Raw genomic sequence first — 18,678 nt, 5'->3', positions numbered from 1 at the left:
CAAGTTCAAGGCCAGCTTCAACTATAGAAAAAGTCAAGGATCTCCTGGGTGATCTTAGTGAGACCAGGTCTCAAAACAAAAGAGCAAGAGACGGCTGTGAATACAGCTCCATTGTAGAACTGGGGGAACTGTTTGTTTCTGCCTGTAGCATTGTGGTTTAAAGAATTCCATCTACAGGATGAGAGTGAGACCAAGTAAAGTGTACCCTGAGACTCGCTTGAGTTGTGAAGGTTCCCATCTCTGCAGTCTGTCTTCGAAAATAATTCAAGTTTAATGTTTGGGAGACATAATTACCTCTATTGCCACCTGCTGGTAAGCTTACTCAATTAACTCAGCCAATGGTTTTCTTGCTCTAATTAAACAAAGCTTCAGTAAGAAGAGAAATGAGCAGCAAAAGAAACTTTGCAGATGTGGCAATGACTGCTAACTCCCACATGTGGCAATTAGTTAGGAGGGTAAACTCAGAGGAGCCATGCCCTGTCCCTTATTGGGACTCTGACATAGAAGTCAAAGTTGCAGCCTGATATGGTTCCTGGCAGTCTCCTGTTGTCCTTGGTAACAGATTATCTCCTGGAATCCATCTAAATACGGGATGGAGCCCCGACCCCCAGCAAAGGCTAGTTTCTAAAAACATTGAACAACTTTTAGTTTTGATTTTTAAAAATATTAATCGAAGTGTGTGGGTCTCCAAATGAACATAGCACTTCCCACCCCACCTCTCCCCCTCCCTCCCTCCCTCCCTCCTCTGGAACTGAAGCTGAGGCTGGTGAGCAAAGGCTCGGTTATTTCACACGTGGCCTCTCTCTTGCTTCTACCACTCACAAAATTCACTCTCCTGCTTTTCTTACACCTTTGCTTCCTGCTCCATTTACTTTTTTACATACTGAAAGGCAGCTCTGGCACATAGTAGGGCTAATGTGAGCGTCAGTTCTCCTCCTGGTAGCCTTTATATCAGCACTTCTCAACCTGTGGTTTGTGATCCCTTCAGGGTTGAACGACACCTTTCATAAAGGTCGTCTAAGACCATTGGGAAAGCACAGCTATTTTCATTACCATTCATAACAGTAGCAAAATTACAGTTATGAAGTAGCACAGGAATAATTTTAGGGTTGAGGGTCACCACAACATGAGGAACTGTACTGAAGGGTCTCAGCATCAGGAAAATTGAGGACCACTACTCTATGGCTTTTTCATATAAACTCAGTTCCCGGAAGTTTTACAAGTGTACTACACATCACTAAACAGATCCACTACCTAGACCTGTGGGTAATTTGAATAATTAGGAGTTTTGTGTATGTGCATTTCTCAGTCCTGTGTGTGTGTGTACATATTTATATATACACATATCTGAAACGGAGAAAAGGGAGGCTCTTTCAGGAATCTCAGCAAACAGCCTATTGCCCCCTACGCTCTCAGCAAAAATGTGTCAGATAATTTAATAAGGAGCAAAATGTATAAAGTAGTATATTTAAGCTTTGCCCATGGTTACCTATGTATTTTGATACTTGACACCCACTTAGGCACACATCCTACATAAATACACAGATCAAGGAGTCCCTCGGGCTGCCTTTTCAGACGTGAGCTTTGAGTGCGACCTGTACATCAGCTTGGCTAGTCTGTAGGAAAAATAAGCAGGCACTCCCAGCCAGAGGAAGTCATTTGCAGCTCCTCCTACACTTACTGGTGGAATCTCCTTATTTAAAACAAACAGAGCTGGAAGCAGCAACTCCAGTGGCTGGCTATTAGCAAGCTCAGTTGTCAAAACACAGGCCTGGTCTTTAAACATATAAAGTAGGAAGCCCCAAAGCCGACTCCCGACTCCCGATCGTTAGTGTCTCTGTAGCTGGAGCCTCCTCTGGCATCTCTTTAGGACCCTTGAGGGCCGCACGGTCCGATCTTCTAGCACCAGCTCATCCTGCAAAGACAGTTCAGCTACCATCTTCTGCTAAGTCGGTTGCTTGCTAAAGAAGTTTCTGAGAGCCATAGAGAAGCCAGACTTGCTGCCCAGCTTCATAGACAAGAGAGGTTCCTGTGGAGCCAGCTATAATGGCCAAATGAGGAAAGCACAACATGACTCAGGCTGCGTTAGGGGGATATGGTTTGTTTCTTGTTTGTTTTATCTTCACAGAATGGCCCACCTATAACATGAGATACTCAAGCCCAGGCCAGGCCATGTCCAAGCCAAGGAAGGAAGTGTTGTTCAGTGTATTTTACTTTACCATGGACACCAGTCTTCACTTTGCTGAAGATGAAAATAGAAAGAATTTGTAGTGACCCTGGACTGGATTCTGATTATTAAGAGCATCGGCTGGTCTTCTAGAAAACCCAGGTTCAGTTAGTTCCCAGCATTCGCATGGAGACTCACAACTGTCTATAACTCCAGCCCTAGGGGACCTGATGCCCTCTTCAGGACTCCCAAGGGCACTGCGCACTCGGAGTTCACAGACATACACACAAGCAGGCAAAACACTCATATACATAAAATATTCTTTTAATTAAAAGATAAACTTGAGCCCGGCAGCGGTGGTGGTGGCGGCGGCGGCATATGCTTTTAATCCCAGCGCTTATGAGACAGATGCAGGCAGATCTCTGAGTTCAAGGCCACTCTGGTCTACAGAGTGAGTTCTAAGACAGCCACACAAGGCTACACAGAGAAACCCTATCTCAAACAAACCAAAACAAACAAACCAAAAACCAAAAACAAACAAAAACAAGCAAGCAACAAACAAGACCATTTGATCTGTCATCTTATTTGTTTTTTTTTTTTTTAACTTTTTTCTCTTAAAAAATAATATGTTAAAATAGAGGCTGAAGAAATGGCTCAGAGGATGTATGTATGTATGTGTGTGTGTGTGTGTGTGTGTGTGTGTGTGTGTGTGTATGTATGTATGTATGTATGTATGTATTTTGGAGATTTGTTCAGTAGAGAGATTCTTTTCCATTTGACTTATTTCTCAGAAGACCTGCCATCTTCCACCTATATGAGTTTGAGTAACTCACTGTGATTGTTTGAATGAAAATGGCCTCCATAGTCTCATAGGAGGTGGAATTATTGAAGGTGTGGCCTTGTTGGAGGAAGTCTGTCCTTGGGGGTGGGCTTTGATATTTCAGTAGCTCAAGCCAGTCCTACTGTCACTCTCTCTTCCTGCTGCCTGCTGCCTGCTGATCCGGAAGCAGAACTCCCAGCTACTTCTCCTGCTCCATGTCTGCCTGTGTGCTGCCATGCTTCCCACCGTGATGATAACGGACAGAACCCCTGAAACTGTAAGGCAGCCCCAGTTAAATGTCTTCCATTGTACGAGTGGCCGTGGCCTGGGGGGGGGTCTCTCCACAGCAATAGAGACCCTAACTAAGTCACCCGCCCTTCAAATCTTAGTTTCCTCCTTAGCAAAGTTGGACTAATTAGTATTTTCCTCTTGCTCAAGGGTTGTGTGAATGTGAAGTGAAAAGAAAGGAGTGAATCTTTCCCTGAAGAGCCTGCCAGATCGAGACTCCAGTGTCTCTCACTTCTCCCAGGAGAAACACCGCACGGATCCTGCTGGAACTGGTCTAGAGAAATGGAGTGGCCCCACTTTTGGAGGCTGCTGTCCTAGTGGGCCACAGTTTGATTTCTTGCTATTCTTCAGTTATGCCTGAGAACTGCTTGACCCAAATTTCAGATTAATGCTGTCCTAAGGGCAATTGTGCCGAGTGTAAATAATGGAATGATGTGGTAAAACACAGGCACATGTGCTTTGGATTTGGAAAGCCCAGCGTTTAAATTTTTGCTAATTACTAACTGTGTGACCCCAGGCAAGTGACTTTAAGTTTCTGGAGTCTTGATTTCCTCGTGTTTGATAATTCTAACATCCGTGGAGCCCTTATGACATGCCAAACCCAGGCCTTAGGATTTTATGTGTGTTATTTATTTCAAGGGCACAGCAATCCCATGCCATGTAATTGTGCAATTATTGCCGTTTTACAGGTGAGGAAGGCATGCCTTCAGCTGCAGTCACACACTTATGTACTAGGAGGGGAGATTTTCACCCAGCCAGGCCAGGCCCAGAGTGCGCCCTCTTTTGTAGCTCTTCCTAGTTTTCCAGCTCAGAGGGCTCCTTTTGTTTAGCTTTGTCTTTTATGACACATGGTTTTGCCATGTGGCCCATGCTGACCTTCGACCCACAGTTGTTCCCACTCAGCCTCCCGAATGCTGGAATTATAAGCAGGCACTGCCATATCCAAGCACTAAGTGGGCGTTTTGGGATGGCTATAGCGGTACACTTGCGCAATGCTCCTAAAGTCTTATGTTGGGAAGCTGTTCCATTTGCACTTGCATTTGTTGCCCCCTGTGCACGTCACCTGGGGCCATGTCTTGTCTCCCTTCTTTTTCGCTTTGTGAAATTCAAAGAGAGGCAGCCACAAATTGAAAAAAAAATCCTTTAATTTGCTACATGGTATCTTTCAGATAGTTGCACTGATGCTTCTTGTTCCTAAGCGACTACTGTCAATAATGGTTACAGTCTACAGAGTCCTTGTCTGTCAGTAGATACTTGGATAAGGAGTTTGCATGCAAATTTTTCCAGTTTAGTGCTCATGCCTGTAATCCCAGCACTTGGAAGGCAGAGGCAGGTAGATCACTGTGAGTTTGAGGCCAGCCTGGTCTACAAAGTGAGTAGAGGACAGCCAAGGCTACAGAGAAAAACCCTATCTCAAAAAAACAAACCAAACCAAGCCAAACAAATCAAACCAACCAACCAAACAAACAAAAAAATTCTTCCTTATTAGCCCCCTTTAGTTTACCAGTTATGCAAACAAGGAAATCAAGACCTAAGAGAGGTAAGAGCTGGCTAGATTTCACACGGATGGCAAACCCATGTGCCTGTTACTGAAGCCTGCACTCAGTTATGTCATTATACTGGCTTCCTACTCTCTCTCTTCATTTGTGTGCTACCTGTGCCTATACAGTGACATGAAGGGTCACTCTGCATGCTGGTTAGTATTATTTTTATTTTGGTCAACCTGACACGAGCCAGGGGCATCTGGGAAGAGAGGACCTCAGTTGAGAAACCGTCTCTGCCAGATCAGCCCATAGGCAAGTCCATGGGGGACATTTTCTTGGTTCCCAGTTGATAGGCGCTGGCCCAGGTCCACTGTGGGCAGTGCCATCTCTGAGCAGGTAGTCCTTGTATAAGAAAACAAGCTGAACAAACACTGTGGAAGGAAGCCAGCAGGCAGCATTTGTCTATGATCTCGACTTTAGTTCCTGCCTTGGCTTTCCCCAGGGACAGACTGTGACCCTTTCCAACCAAACCCTTCCTCACTAAGTTGCTTTTGGTCATGATGTTTGTCACAGCAGTCATAGACAGCAAATTAGGACACTCTGGAATCAGATTGATCTGGAGAGATACCTGATAACGGACCAATTCCTGCCTTTCTTTAAGGCCAAGGAGGCAGAATTCACCTTGAAGAGGCTGGGGCCATCGAGGGGCACACCTTAGGAAGGAGACCACACTTTGCAATCTGCTTCTCACCACCTCCTTCAAGCGTCACTGATTCTGTTTGCCCACTATTTCCTTTTTCTTACTTTTGGACCTAGGGTGTATCAAATGTCTGAGATTCCTATGATTGGATGGAGTGGAGTCTTGTGTCTAGGTAAAGTCTCTATTATTATTTAATTTAATTCACTTATTTTTGGTGGTGCTAATGTTAGGCAATCTCCCTGCCACTGAGCCAGACCTCTACGCCCTGGACATTTGAAGTTGGTTTGGAAATGATGTAGCATTTCCAGCTTCCATCTTGGAGCTTGAGCTTTTCCAAGGCCTTATTTTCCCTTCAGCACAGTAACCAGTAGCAATTTAAGATGTCTGTCCCATTGGATTGGGGCTCCCAGTGACTTCAACAGACAAAGATGCGTGCTGACTTCTGATGAATATGTGGCTTCAGTGAAAAAATAAATCTTTGGGGTTTGGTTGTTTGGTTTGGTTTTTGTTTTTGTTTTTTGAGTCAGGATTTCTCTGTGTAGCCTTGGCATGGAACTCACTCTGCAGTCCAGGCTGGCCTACAACTCATACAGATAAGCCTGCTTCTGCCTCCCTAGTGCTGGGATTCAAGGCAGGCACCACCAGGCTCGAACCTTTGTTCTTTTTAAGTCAATAAATTTGGGGTCATTTGTTACTATACTGTTTCCTAGACCATTCTTGCTGATGCACTCCATGCAGTGTTCTGCAGGTCAAAGTTGCAGAAGTTTCCAACATGTTCTAAGTGTGGACAGTGTGAGGAGAGCGAGGCAAGAAGAGGAGACAGAGAGAGGAAGGAGGGGATGCCAACTTTTTGGTTCTGAAAAAAAACCTGCAGGAAGCTGTTCTTCTACTTTGATGTAGCGTCAGAGAAGCACGCAGGCTAAAAGTGTCTTTGCTTGGGGGGTGGGGGTGGGTGCTGGAGAGATGGTTCAGTGGTTAGCAGCACCTGCTGACCATCTAGAGATCCCAGAACCTACATGGGGCTTCACTGTCATCTGGAACTCCAGTCCCTAGGGATCCGATGCCCTCTTCAGGCCTCTGTGAGCACATGTAAACTCATGGCGCTCATACTTGCACACAGGCAAGACACTCATATGCGTAAAATAAAAATCTATTAAAAACTCAGAAGAAGGGACTGGAGAGTTGGCTCAGAGGTTAAGAGCACTGTCTGCTCTTCCAAAGTTCCTGAGTTCAATTCCCAGCATCCACATGGTGGATCACAACCATCTATAACGAGATCTGATGCCCTTGTCTGGCATGCAGACAGAATGTTGTATACATAATAAATAGATAAATTAGTTAATTAATTAAAAATAAAATTATGTGAACTTAGATCTGTCACTTTACATATTAAAAGAAATAAAAAATAAGGAATGCATTATTTACTGTCTCTGGTTAGGTGACTAGTGCTAAATATTGTTGGCTGTAAATTACATTGGTTTTTCTGTACAATAAAATCTTTAGAGATACATACTCAGGGGATATTTTGTTTAGTTTTGGAATTTAGTTCAGCCAAAATAAATATGACTCTCCTAGTTAGCCTTTTAAACCTTGCTGTTGTTTAATTTTAGTTTTCTCACCAACGTTTCTAAGGGTGGTGGGGAAGTGTCTTAGGAGAGTAACATACACGCATTTAAAAAATTAATAAAATCCATGTGAGTTAAAATGAAGTATAAGCACATTCACGTGCAAATAAGGGCTTGCTTTCCCTCTTACCCCATCTTAAATCAAGTAAATATTTCAGCCCAAACTTGAGCTTTATCTAAAGACACACTCCTCTCATAGAGTGAAGTGCGTTGCTGTGGGGGAGGTAGCTGGCAGTGAGTCATTCTGCAGATGAGCGGCCTCAAGACTAGATGGGGCTTCCTGCCCGATTTCACCATCCAAGAGGAAAGAGTAGGAGGGAAATGAGAAGGAGGTGGAAAAGACCAGTTCTCTCCCAGAAAAACAGCCTATGCGTGCAGGAAAGACGGCAAGGTTGAGTGCTTTTCCAGCAAGTTGCGAATGATCCTACTCCTTCTCGCCAGCCGTGACTCCATTTCTCCAGGCGCCACTTGCCAGCAAGTGGCCGTTTCCATCATCACCAGATTTGAAGTTTCTGGTGTGCAAGCACCGTGTCTTACTCACCCCCCTCCTACACTGCCTTCCCTCCACCACGCCCACATCTCCCACCCCCACCCCATGCCCACATCCTGGGCACGGTGAAGGCTGCCAATAGGCGGTTGCTAAGTAAGTGCTGCTTCAGGACCTGTGCCCATCCTGCACACTGCAGCTAATAAGATGACCCAGAAAGGATGGCATTGCCCTCATGTGTCCTGTACACCTACAGGCAGAGATCGCTAACCTCTCAGTCTCCTGCCTTCATAAGCATCCCCTTTCACGTCTCATTTGAGTCTTTGAACAGTGAACAAGCTTCTGTGCTGTTCAGTGATGTTGTGCTGGCTGGTTTCATATCAACGTGATTCAAGCTAGAGTCATCTTAGAAGGGGGGAACCTTTTAGATAAGAAGGGAGCCATCTCGAGGCAGCTGAAGTCAATCTGTTACTGTCAGTGTTCTATTGTTCTGAAGAGATGCATTTCATTGGGGCTTGCTTGCAGTTGCGCAGGTTTCATCCATTATCCACCAGGTAGGCAGACATAGTGCTGGAGAAGGAGCTGAGAGCTCTACATCAGGGTCTGAAGACAGCAGGAAGAGGGAGACATTGAGCTTGGCTTGAACATTTGAAACTCCAAAGCTCCCACCCCCACCCCACCCCCACCCCACCCCCACCCCACCCCCACCCCACCCCCACCCCACCCCACCCCCACTCCAGTGATGCCTGTCATCCAACAAGGCCACATTTACTCCAACATCTCCACACCTCCTACTCCCTGCCAAGGAGCATCACTCTTTAAAGATCAAATTTTCAAATACGCGCGCCTACAGTGGCCATGTTATTCAAACCACCACATATCTCCATTATATTATCCTATGGCTAAGCCTGAGGTGCATTTTCTTGGTTGAGGGAGGGCCTAGCTTATTGTGGATGCTACTCTTGGCCTGGTGGTCCTAGGTCTATAAGAAAGCAGGCTGAGCAAGCCATCAAGAGCAAGCCAGTAAGCAGCACCCCTCCATGGCCTCTGCATCAGCTCCTGCCTCCAGGACCTGCCTTCCACTCTTGACCTAACTTCCCCAGATGGGAGACTTAAATCTGTAAGATGAAATAAACCTTCCCCTCCCCAAATTGACTTTGATTATAGTGTTTTATCACAGCAAAAGGAAGCAAACCAAGATGGCTCTCCTCACTAAGGTGCAACGGAAGACAACTTTGAAGACAACAGTTATTCCTTTGGTTCTGTTAAAACTGTGTTTTTATCAATGTTTTCAAATATTTTTTTGACTGGGTGAGAAGTTTTGTGGTAGATATATTCTCTTTTCTACATATGAAACCTTTAGCCCCGCTATACCATTCCTACAAGAGACTAGTGTCAATCCTTCAAGTCTCACGAGGCAGACCTGATAGACCGCTTTGCACCTTAGGCCACCCTAGGAACATTGCCATCCTAGGCAATGGATAACCTCTGTTGGAGCTTTCAGTAGAAGGGTGCTATCCTTTCTCTGCAGCCAGTTCACTCTGCCAACATGTCCACTGAGCATGCCCATGGTGTGTGTTTCTGTTCTCTTTGGATAAAAAGATGCCCTGAAGTGGGGCACACTTTTAGAGAAGAAGGGAGCCATCTCGAGGCAGCTGAAGTCAATCTGCAGTAGTTAGGTTTTCCCTGATAAAGTAGCTCACACAGGAAGGTGAGAGGGTTCAGAGGAAGGGAGGGCGGGAGTTTCCTAGATAAGGTATGCTTGCAACAAGGTGAAAGGAAGCTACCACGACACAGCAGAGATTCTAGAAGCTTATTCTTCACCAAAGTATCATCGGTGGCATAGCTGTGGCTACATCTTTTGCTCTGTTCTCAAGCCTGGCCATGTGTCTTTGCACTCCCTGTAACGGCAAGGAGGGCCGGCAAAGGCTAGACCCGGGCAAGCCTTCCGTGAAGACAGTAAGAGGAAAGCTGTATCAGGCTCCTCTTAATGCAGTGTTTGGATGGCTGAAACCACTTAGCAGTAGGATGCTTACACCTGGGCTGGAAAGTCGGGGCCCTGAAAGTAGCACAGAGGAAACAGCAGTGGGTTTGCTACCAAGTCAGAGGTGCTGTTAAGAGCTACATGTCAACAAGAAAACAGAATGGCAGAAGTCGCTTCACCAGCTGGAAAAGGAGCACAGAAAAAGAACATAGCAGAACTCTCGACGAAGACACATCTCCGTGGCTTCTTTGGCTTGTGGTCACGGGTCTCATATTTTTAAAGAAAATACCATGTGTCCTGTCTACTGGTCATGACAATTCAGCCATAATTTTAAATGCTCCATCTCTTACCTATTCCTCGCATAGAAATGAACTGAACACATATAACTGCATGCTTTATTTACAGACCTCATGTTGTTTTTAATACACGACTTCGCAGCCAAAACGATTCACCCCAGGGCTATTTAGAAATGTCTTACTTCAAGGCCTCACAAAAGACAGCCGGCAGCTCCAGCTTCTCCTTTTATGACCATGCCCATTAGTTGAAATGCTACGAATATTCTGCTCCACTGTGTGAACTGACGCAGACTCGCCTTCGGGAAGATACAGTTTACGATTAGCACAGGGCAACCCAAGGTCACACGAAGCAAAACATGTGAGTACAGAAGAAAACAAAAACGAGTCATTATCTAATTTTGTGAGTCACTGTAGACACAGTTGGCTTTTCCAGACACCGCCAGCACCTGACACACACACATGTGTGGCGTCTGTCTATCTTAGCTCATGGAAGGGAAGGCCCATGGCTCACTTTCCAGGTGAAATATGTGGTATAAAAGCAAGGTGAGGGCTGTAAATAAAGCACGCAATTTGTTGTGTTCTGTTAATGTCTTCCCACGAAATAGTTAAAATAAAAATTAAAAGTCACTGTGGAAACCTAGGTGTGGTGGTGCATGCCTTTTGGACTGCAGCTCAGAAGGCAGAGGCAGGCAGGCAGATCTCTGAGTTTGAGGCCACCCTGATGATTCAGGCTACACAGAGAAACCCTTGTGGGTCTTGAAAAAAAAAAATGAAAAGAAAAGAAAGAAGTAAGGAAAAAAACAAAAGAGAGAAAAAAAAAACTTCCAAAACTGGGAAGTTGTAGGTTACAACTTTCGTCCTAGCACTCGGGAGCCAGAGGCAGGTAGATCTCTGAGTTTGAGGCCAGCCTTCTGAATGAGTTCCAGAGCAGTGGCTACACAGAAAAATCCTGCCCCCCCCCAAATAAAAATAAAAACAAAAATAAAATTAGAAAAAGAAAAGAAAAGAAAAAAATACTACTGAGTTGTCATCACCAGTAGATGGGCGCCATTGTTTCTTCTTTTAAAATATAATATCTCTGTTGTCAGTTTTTTGATCACTTCTTCCTGGCCAGACTGCCTTGCCAGGCCACAAGAGAAGAGGACACTCTCAGTCCTGATATGATTTGATGAACTGGGGTAGATGGGAGGGGGGACTCCCTTTTCTGAGGAACAGGGGAGGAGGGGGGGAGAGAGGGAGGGTTGGACTAGGAGGTGAGGAGGGATGGGGCTATGGCCACGATATAAAGTGAATTAAAAAAAAAAAAGAATAGAGAGAGAGAAAAAAATGGTATCTCTGGCCACAGCCCATGGGGCCCATGGAGATGTATCTTTTTCTTGAGTTCAGCCGTAGTTCTTTTCTGCGTTCCTCTTCTGATTTGTGTTCTATTATCACTCATGAGTTCTGTGGCTTCTATCATTCCATTTTTCTGTTCCTGTCCTTTTCCCTAGAGCTCACTGCCATTCCTGTCACCTCAAGGACATTGTCCCTACTGCTGCTGAAGCTGGCCCTGCGGTTAGAGTGGTACGCTATAAGAATAAGACGCAGGCTCAAAAACACAATCTTGGTCTTCATATGCATAAAATTATTTTTTGTTTGTTTTGTTTGGTCTTTTATCATCTCAGTTTACTTACAAGATAAATATCAGATTGTGAACATTTAAGCTAAACACTGGCTGGACCTGCTGTGTCAGTGTGTGGCACCAGGCATTGCTTTGACTATGCTGTACTGAGATCCCTAAGTTTCTTCATCACTGGAACAGGGTCCATGCAGAAGTCCATGCAAGAGTTTCGTTTTGATTTTCATCAAGGCATTCTCGTTACTGCGATGATTCATCTTCAGTGTCAACCTGGCTGGATTTAGAATCATGTTGGAGAAGATACCTCTGGGCTTGCCTGGGAAGGTTTCCAGAAAGGGTTAAACTGACCTGGGAAGACTCACTGAGTATGGGCAGCATCTTCCCTCAGGCTGGGATCCTGGTCTGAATAAAACAGAAAGTGAGCGAAGAGTCAGCAGCCACCACTGTCTGCTTCCTGACTGTGGATTCAAGGTGACCAGATGCCTCACACTCCGCCACCACGTTCTCCTCGCAACGATGGACTGACTACACTCGAACTGAGAGCCAGTATAAACCCTTCTGCCCGGAAGCTGGTTTTTGGCAGATATTTTCTCTCAACGAGAAGAAGCCATTATTAAAACGAAGACCATGCTTGATCACATCAGTTCTGTCTAACCTTTCAGTGCTTTGTCAGTATGTCCTCTTTCTCCTTTCCTTCTGACATCTGTGACTTCACAGTTCAGTGTGTGGGTGCGCATGCGCGCATGCACGCACACGCACAAGTGTGTACACAGCCTACCCCTCAGCTGGGCTCCTAGTGGGCTCAAGCCTCCACAGCAGCTGTTCCTGCATCGCCAGGGGAAGCTTTGATTCTCTTTGTTCCTCGGCTGGAGCTTCCCTGGCTGATGAAGTCAGAGGCTTTGCCTGGGTTTTGTTAGCTGCTGAATGGAGCCTCTTCAGTGCTCACTGGAGTGCAGTGTCATTGATACTTCCTCCCCTGCCTCCCTCCCTCCCTCCCCCCTCCCCCCTCCCCCCCCCCCATCCCTCCCTCCCTCAGTCTCCCAGTGCAGCTGAGCTGATGGGTTAATCCTGCTGTGTACTTGGAAGTCTTATAGGCACAAGTGCACGCTGGGGTAGAAAAAAGAAGGCTAGGGTTGGACGGGGCTCTGAAGACCTTTCTACCCATCGTCTAATCTCTGCATTTTACTTAATTGGGTTTAATTGGGGCCCAGGGCAGAACGGTTCAAAAGCCCGGCCTACATCTTGGAGGGGTTAGGGTGAGCCTTGACCGGACTTTCTACTCTTCTTAGAGGGAAGGCTGAAAGAGCTCTGACTGCTTTGATATGGAACAATGCCAGTGCATCTAGACACTGAGCGCCAACCCTGGCTCCTGCACAGGGCACCAGCATTTGTGTATTGGCACAGAGCACTAAGACTCTGCCTAGACGTACAAGGGTGACTCCTGACCCCAACACAGCGGTAACACTGAGTCTAAGCACATTCCCTGCCCCCTCCCCCACATTATCAAAGCAAATTGGAATACCTATGAGAGAAATCCATGGATCTTTCTCAGGGAACGTCAAGGAAGCCTAGAGTACTTTCTTGTAAGAGTCAGGAAGCTGTTTGCCCCACGTGCCCCAGCCTCATAGCTATGTCCCCAGCCCTTAGGTCTGGGAACTATATAATATGTTTCCTTCTTAGAGACATTTTGTAGCATTTGTCACTTCTTGACACCATACGTATGTTTGTTGCCTCTCACCAAAGCATGAGCCTCACTAGGACAGAGAATGTTTGTTCACTGACCTATCCCTCTCCAATATTGTCCACATCACACACTAAACATGCAAATAATATGAAGAGTGTATGAATAAAAACCATCTTCCTGTGTGTCAGCACCGAAGAGAAAAGCGTGTTATTTAGCTACGAAGGGAAGGAAAGGATGCCCCAGCCCAACTAAATTAATGCTGGAACTTTTGGGTTCTTGGTCTATTTCTGAGACCTTCTCTATCCTGTGACTCCCTAAAACTCCAACCCTTGCCTTCCAATCTTTCTCAGAACAGGCTCTTTGATTGTCTCAATAGTGTATAAACAACAGATACCCAGTGCAGATCACCAGAACCTCGAGAGTTCCTAGCCCAAGAACACCACGCTTCTCAAAGAGGAATTCCTGGCAACCTTGGCCCTTGAACATGGAATGATGAGCAAGAAACAGCCAGAAACAACAGTAATAAAGTAACAATAGTTTAAAAATGTTAAAAAGAAACAAGATAAAAAGATAGAAAAAAAGCCATGCTTACATTGTCTTTACCCATTTACATTACCAGCAAACATTAAATTACTATTTAACGATACATGGAGACTTAAAAACTATTCCATCCAAACATTTTGCTACTAAAAAATTTATTCTAAGAAAGATTTGTGCAAAAGAAGTATACTGTCATGTTGTTTTTCCACATTTCAATTTGGGGAATAAAAACAGTAAGGCTGAGAAGAAGGCAGCATGGGGTATGTACAAATGCCAGCAACGAAGCAACTACTGGTTGTGAACACTTAGGTCAAAATTTTAACAACACTGGTTTTCAGTGTCTTCTTCTGTAAGATTCTATTTCTTTAAGAGAAGCACCGTGTTCCTAGGCAGTGGAGGCTAAAGCTCACTGCAGAGAGCCCAGGTACAGAGCAGTTATTATCTGCTGCTGCTTCAACAGGAAACAGGCCGGTTCAGGCCAGTGCAGTCTCCTTACACGGATATTGGAAGTACCTCATAGAGGCCGAAGGCCCAGTTACAAGTTCACATTTTCTGTCAGTATGGGTTTCAGATATGATATCAAACAAGCCCTTCTCAAAAGCGCTTCTGCTGGGGGCTGCCTTGCATCTTCCTCCCCAATTAACCAAAAATAACTTGGCTTTGAAGAGCAGGCGAATGGATAATCCCTTTCTTTTAACTGTTTTGTCTGGGTCTGTTCCGTGGATGGAGGAGAGTTGCGGGTAGACGGGAGAGCGAAGAGGTAATGGAGCATCCAATTAATGAGACCATTCCCCCCCCAACCCCACCACCACCGCTCCCGGCTCTGGCTTTTGAGTTATTTCTGAACTTCTTTTTAACTGTGAGGCCAACAGTGATTTTACCTGCTCCCTTTCTCCCTCTCAAGTTCTGACTCAGTTCTCTGGGTCACAATAGATCAAATGCGATGCAGCAAGTTGTGCAGGTCTGGAACCCCTTAAACAGGGGTGGGGGTTGTGGGGCTGGGGTACAACGCCTAATTGGAGCAACTCTGAGAGGCGCTGTCATTAGCAAGCGCTCTGATCTTGGACCTTGGAAAATAATGTATTGATTCTGCTTGCAGGGCTTTCCATTTGGCCCTGTTCCTCCCGCCTTCCGCTTGCCTTACCTACTACAGACTGGCCTCCAAATCTGCGATTTTCTTCTTGTTAACTATTCATATGACAGTAACTTGACCCTGGCTCCTTGTCTACTTGGTTGTATTGTTGGGAAAGGTGTGTGTGTGTGTGTGTGTGTGTGTGTGTGTGTGTGCAGTGAAATTCTTCGGTTGTCCTTGATGCTTTGGAATTGATGTCCACTCACAAGTGCACCTGTGCAACGTTTGGGATATCGCTACTGTGCTCTGAGTGTCTATTCCGTTTAGTATAGCTCTAAGCATGTGGATACATTTGTAGCAGATTTTGTGTTAACTAAAGAGAACAGCCTCTCAAGAGAGGCACGCTTCTGCCCTAAGGGTTTCTAGAGCACTATCACTGCACATATGAAAGGAGAGGGGGACTGCCCTCTGCAGGGAGGGCAATGGCAGCCCTTAAGTGGTTGGGACTGTTTAGGAACACATTCCAGCTCACGTTAGAATTTTCACAGGGGTGAATTTTTCCTGTGTGCTCTGCCTCCTCCGCAAAAAGGCACTAAACATTACCCTTTACAACTGATTAGTACTCATTATATTTCTGCAAAAAAAATAGTAATAAAAAATAAAAAGAAAAGGCCAGAATGAATTCAAATATTCCTACGTCCTTAGGCTTGAGGGTTCATGCGTGGTGGGTTGGGACCTGGAGCTGGAATGTGGTTAAATGAAGGGATGGTCATACAGCCGCTTTAATGTCTTCACCCCACACGCTCTATTGCTGCCACTTTCCACTTCTGATATGCAAGAGAGTAGGGGCTTCTTGTATAACCCCACGGCAGCCATTTGTTGCACAGCTCTGCAGCCAATCAACCTTTTGATGGCTTCCAGACCTGACGAGTACTTGCTATGTGACCCTGGGCCATCGCTTGTCCCATGACTCACAGAGTTAGACTTTAAGGTGATGATGGGTACCAAAGGCATCAGCCCCGTGCTTGCTACATCAAGAAAGCATATGCCAAATAATAACCATTATGATGTATGTGTTGTTGTTGTTGTTTCTGTATGGGCACTTGTAAACTATGTGGATTATGAATCTCGCACCCGATTCAGAGGGTAAATCTTGAATTAGACATCAGGTAGGCCCCATGCTGGCTCTCAACCTTTGCTGGCTCAACTTCCTGTCTACCTCTTAGCTGTAATGTACCCTGTTCTTGTGATAGCCATAGCTCAAGACTCCCCATTTAGGGCCTCCATTCTTCCCTGAACCCACTTAGCCCAAGTCTTCATTGTCTGACTCTACTGTCCTTGTTCCTTTCCAACTCCCAAGATAAGACTTCCCTTTAGCATCCATCCCTCCACTAACCGAAGTTTCTCCATTCTCTCATCTCCTTTTCCTCACTCAGTCTTGCTTCTTTCCATATGATTCCCTCCAAGTAATAGATGCCCTTTGTATTTGTTACTTTTCTTGTAGCTTTGGCAAAATACCTCACAGAAACAGTTCCAGGGAGAATATATTTATTTGGACTCATGTTTTTATGTGGTAGGGTTTATTATGGCAAGGAGGGCATGGCACCTGAGACCACCTTGGTCTCCAGCTGCTGGAACATGTGGCATGACTTTCTTACATCAGTGAGAACTGGGAAGCAGAGAGCATGGGGCAAGCTGTTCTATAACTCTCAAGCCTTATTATAGCCCTATTATAAGTCTCCCAGCTTGGTCCCTGGAAGGTCTCACAACCTCCACAAGTGGTGGCACCAACAGAAGACCCAGTGTTCAAATATACAGGCCATGGTCTGTCGGGGTAGTTCAGTGGTAGAATACTCACACAAGGCTCTAGATTCAATCTCCTAACACCATACAAAATACCATACAAAACAAAAGCAAATGTACGAGGGCTAGGGAAATAGCTCTGTGAATTAAGTGTTTGCCTTGTAAGCAGAAGGATCCGAGTTCAATCCCTCAGATTCCCATTAAAAGAAAGAAAGATGATAAGTTGAGTACAATGGTATATGCTTAGAATCCCAGCTGTGGGGAGGTAGAGGCAGGGGATCCCTGGGACTTGAAGGTCAGCCAGCTTATCCTACTTGACAAGCACCAGGCCAATGAGAAGCCCTGTCTTTATTAGTTGTTTTTAAGATTTATTTGTGTATATGAATGGTTTGCCTACATACAAGTCAGTGTGCTGTGTGCATGTCTAATTCCCACAGAAGTCAGGAGAAGGTCTGGGAAATGGAGTTTTGCATTGTTGTAAGCCACCACGGAGATACTGGAACTCCAACCTGCAAGAGCACCAAGTGCTCTTAAACACAGAGCTGTCTCTCCAGCCCAGAGAAACATTATCTTTAAAATAGAGCAGTGGGAGGTACCTAAGGAACAATACCTGAAGTTGTCCTCTGGTCTACACATGAATGTTCACACACATGTACATGTACTAGCACCTGCCCACTTACATACACCCAAAAACATACATATACACATGCATACAATGAATACATTTGCAGGGAACATTGCAAATCTGAAGCATTACAGTTTTCTTTTTAATTACCTCTTGCCAAGGGCTGTAATGCAGTGTCTCAATTTCCTAACGAAGACTATGAACCAGTTTTGACAATGATGAGAGACTGAACATCAGAGAAGTTGATCAGCGTCCCCCAAATCAGACCAAATGGCTTTGAGTTTCTATCTTTTCTTCTGCAAAAGACTTTGTATAAATTAACTTCATAATCTTAATTCTGCAGTTTTCCATATCTAAAAAGAACCCCAAACATCACCTCCCCTGCCAATTAAAAAAAAACACAACAACTTTTGATAAAGTATGTAGGCTGTACTGATGGGAGGCTGGTTAAAATGCCCATTAATTTCATTAGTGTAGTCAACAGAGTTAAGACTCCTGAGAACTCTGCTTTTCCTTCTAGCACAAGTTTTAACTGAAAAGCTTGTAAGAGAATCAATAAGTCTCAGGCCAGCTCGCTCCCTTAGCAGCTGAATGGAGCTGAATAGAACCTCATGAGTTCTAGTAGTTAGCTGGCAAAGGAAGCGAAACTTAGCATGGTAGAGCGGGGAGCCACTGTCTTGCTCCTCAGGTGGATAAATATTCCATATGTGCTGCTACTGTAGTTGCCATTTGGGCTGATATTCAATTTCCCACCCAGGCCCTAGAAGGGCTGATATGAACTAGCTATGCAGCCACTCGCAGTGATCCAAGTCGGGTTATAGAGGAAGATCTATCTCCCAACTCGGCTGTGGAGGAAGAGAAGGGAATCCTGCTGCAGGGAAGGAACTCAACTAGGGCAGCTCATGCCGGCTGAGGAGAGCCAAGTGTCCTTTGTATTACTGCGACGTTGGAGTTGTACAAGTGTCTGTCTGAGTGCCTCTTATCAACAACTCCTCAGACCCCCTTACCACACTGACATGGACGGAGGTGTGCTGGGCGCTCAATAGGGAACTATATGAATACAGGAAACAGAGGCCTAAGAGCCATCAGCTCCGCAAACGTGAACCCAGGATCGGAGACATCATGAGCGGAGACACCGGTGTCTTCATCCTTTACTTCTCGATCAAACAAAGCTGAAACTCAGGCAGAAATACAGTCTCCTCGGTTCTCTGAGGTCTGAAAACCTGAAGAGAAGGTTTCAGAGAGAGGGGGCCGATGTACGTGTGTTTAGGAGACGAGAGAACCTAAAGGCTGCCGGTAGCGAATGAATCCCCTTGAAGTCGGTAGACATGCGCACACACTGCTGGCCCTGACACCTGGCTGCAAGCCAGGAGGGTGAGGAACCTTTGCCCAGTAGAGAGAAAGATGGGTGAAAACTGAGTGATTCATCCAGCAATTCCCCGCTTTACATTTCAGCTTTCTTTTTCTTTTTCTTTTTTTTTTTTT

The sequence above is a fragment of the Acomys minous genome (assembly GCF_964271855.1).
Source record: "Acomys minous genome assembly, chromosome: 11".
NCBI lineage: Eukaryota > Metazoa > Chordata > Mammalia > Rodentia > Muridae > Acomys > Acomys minous.
This window is presented reverse-complemented; position numbering follows the sequence as displayed.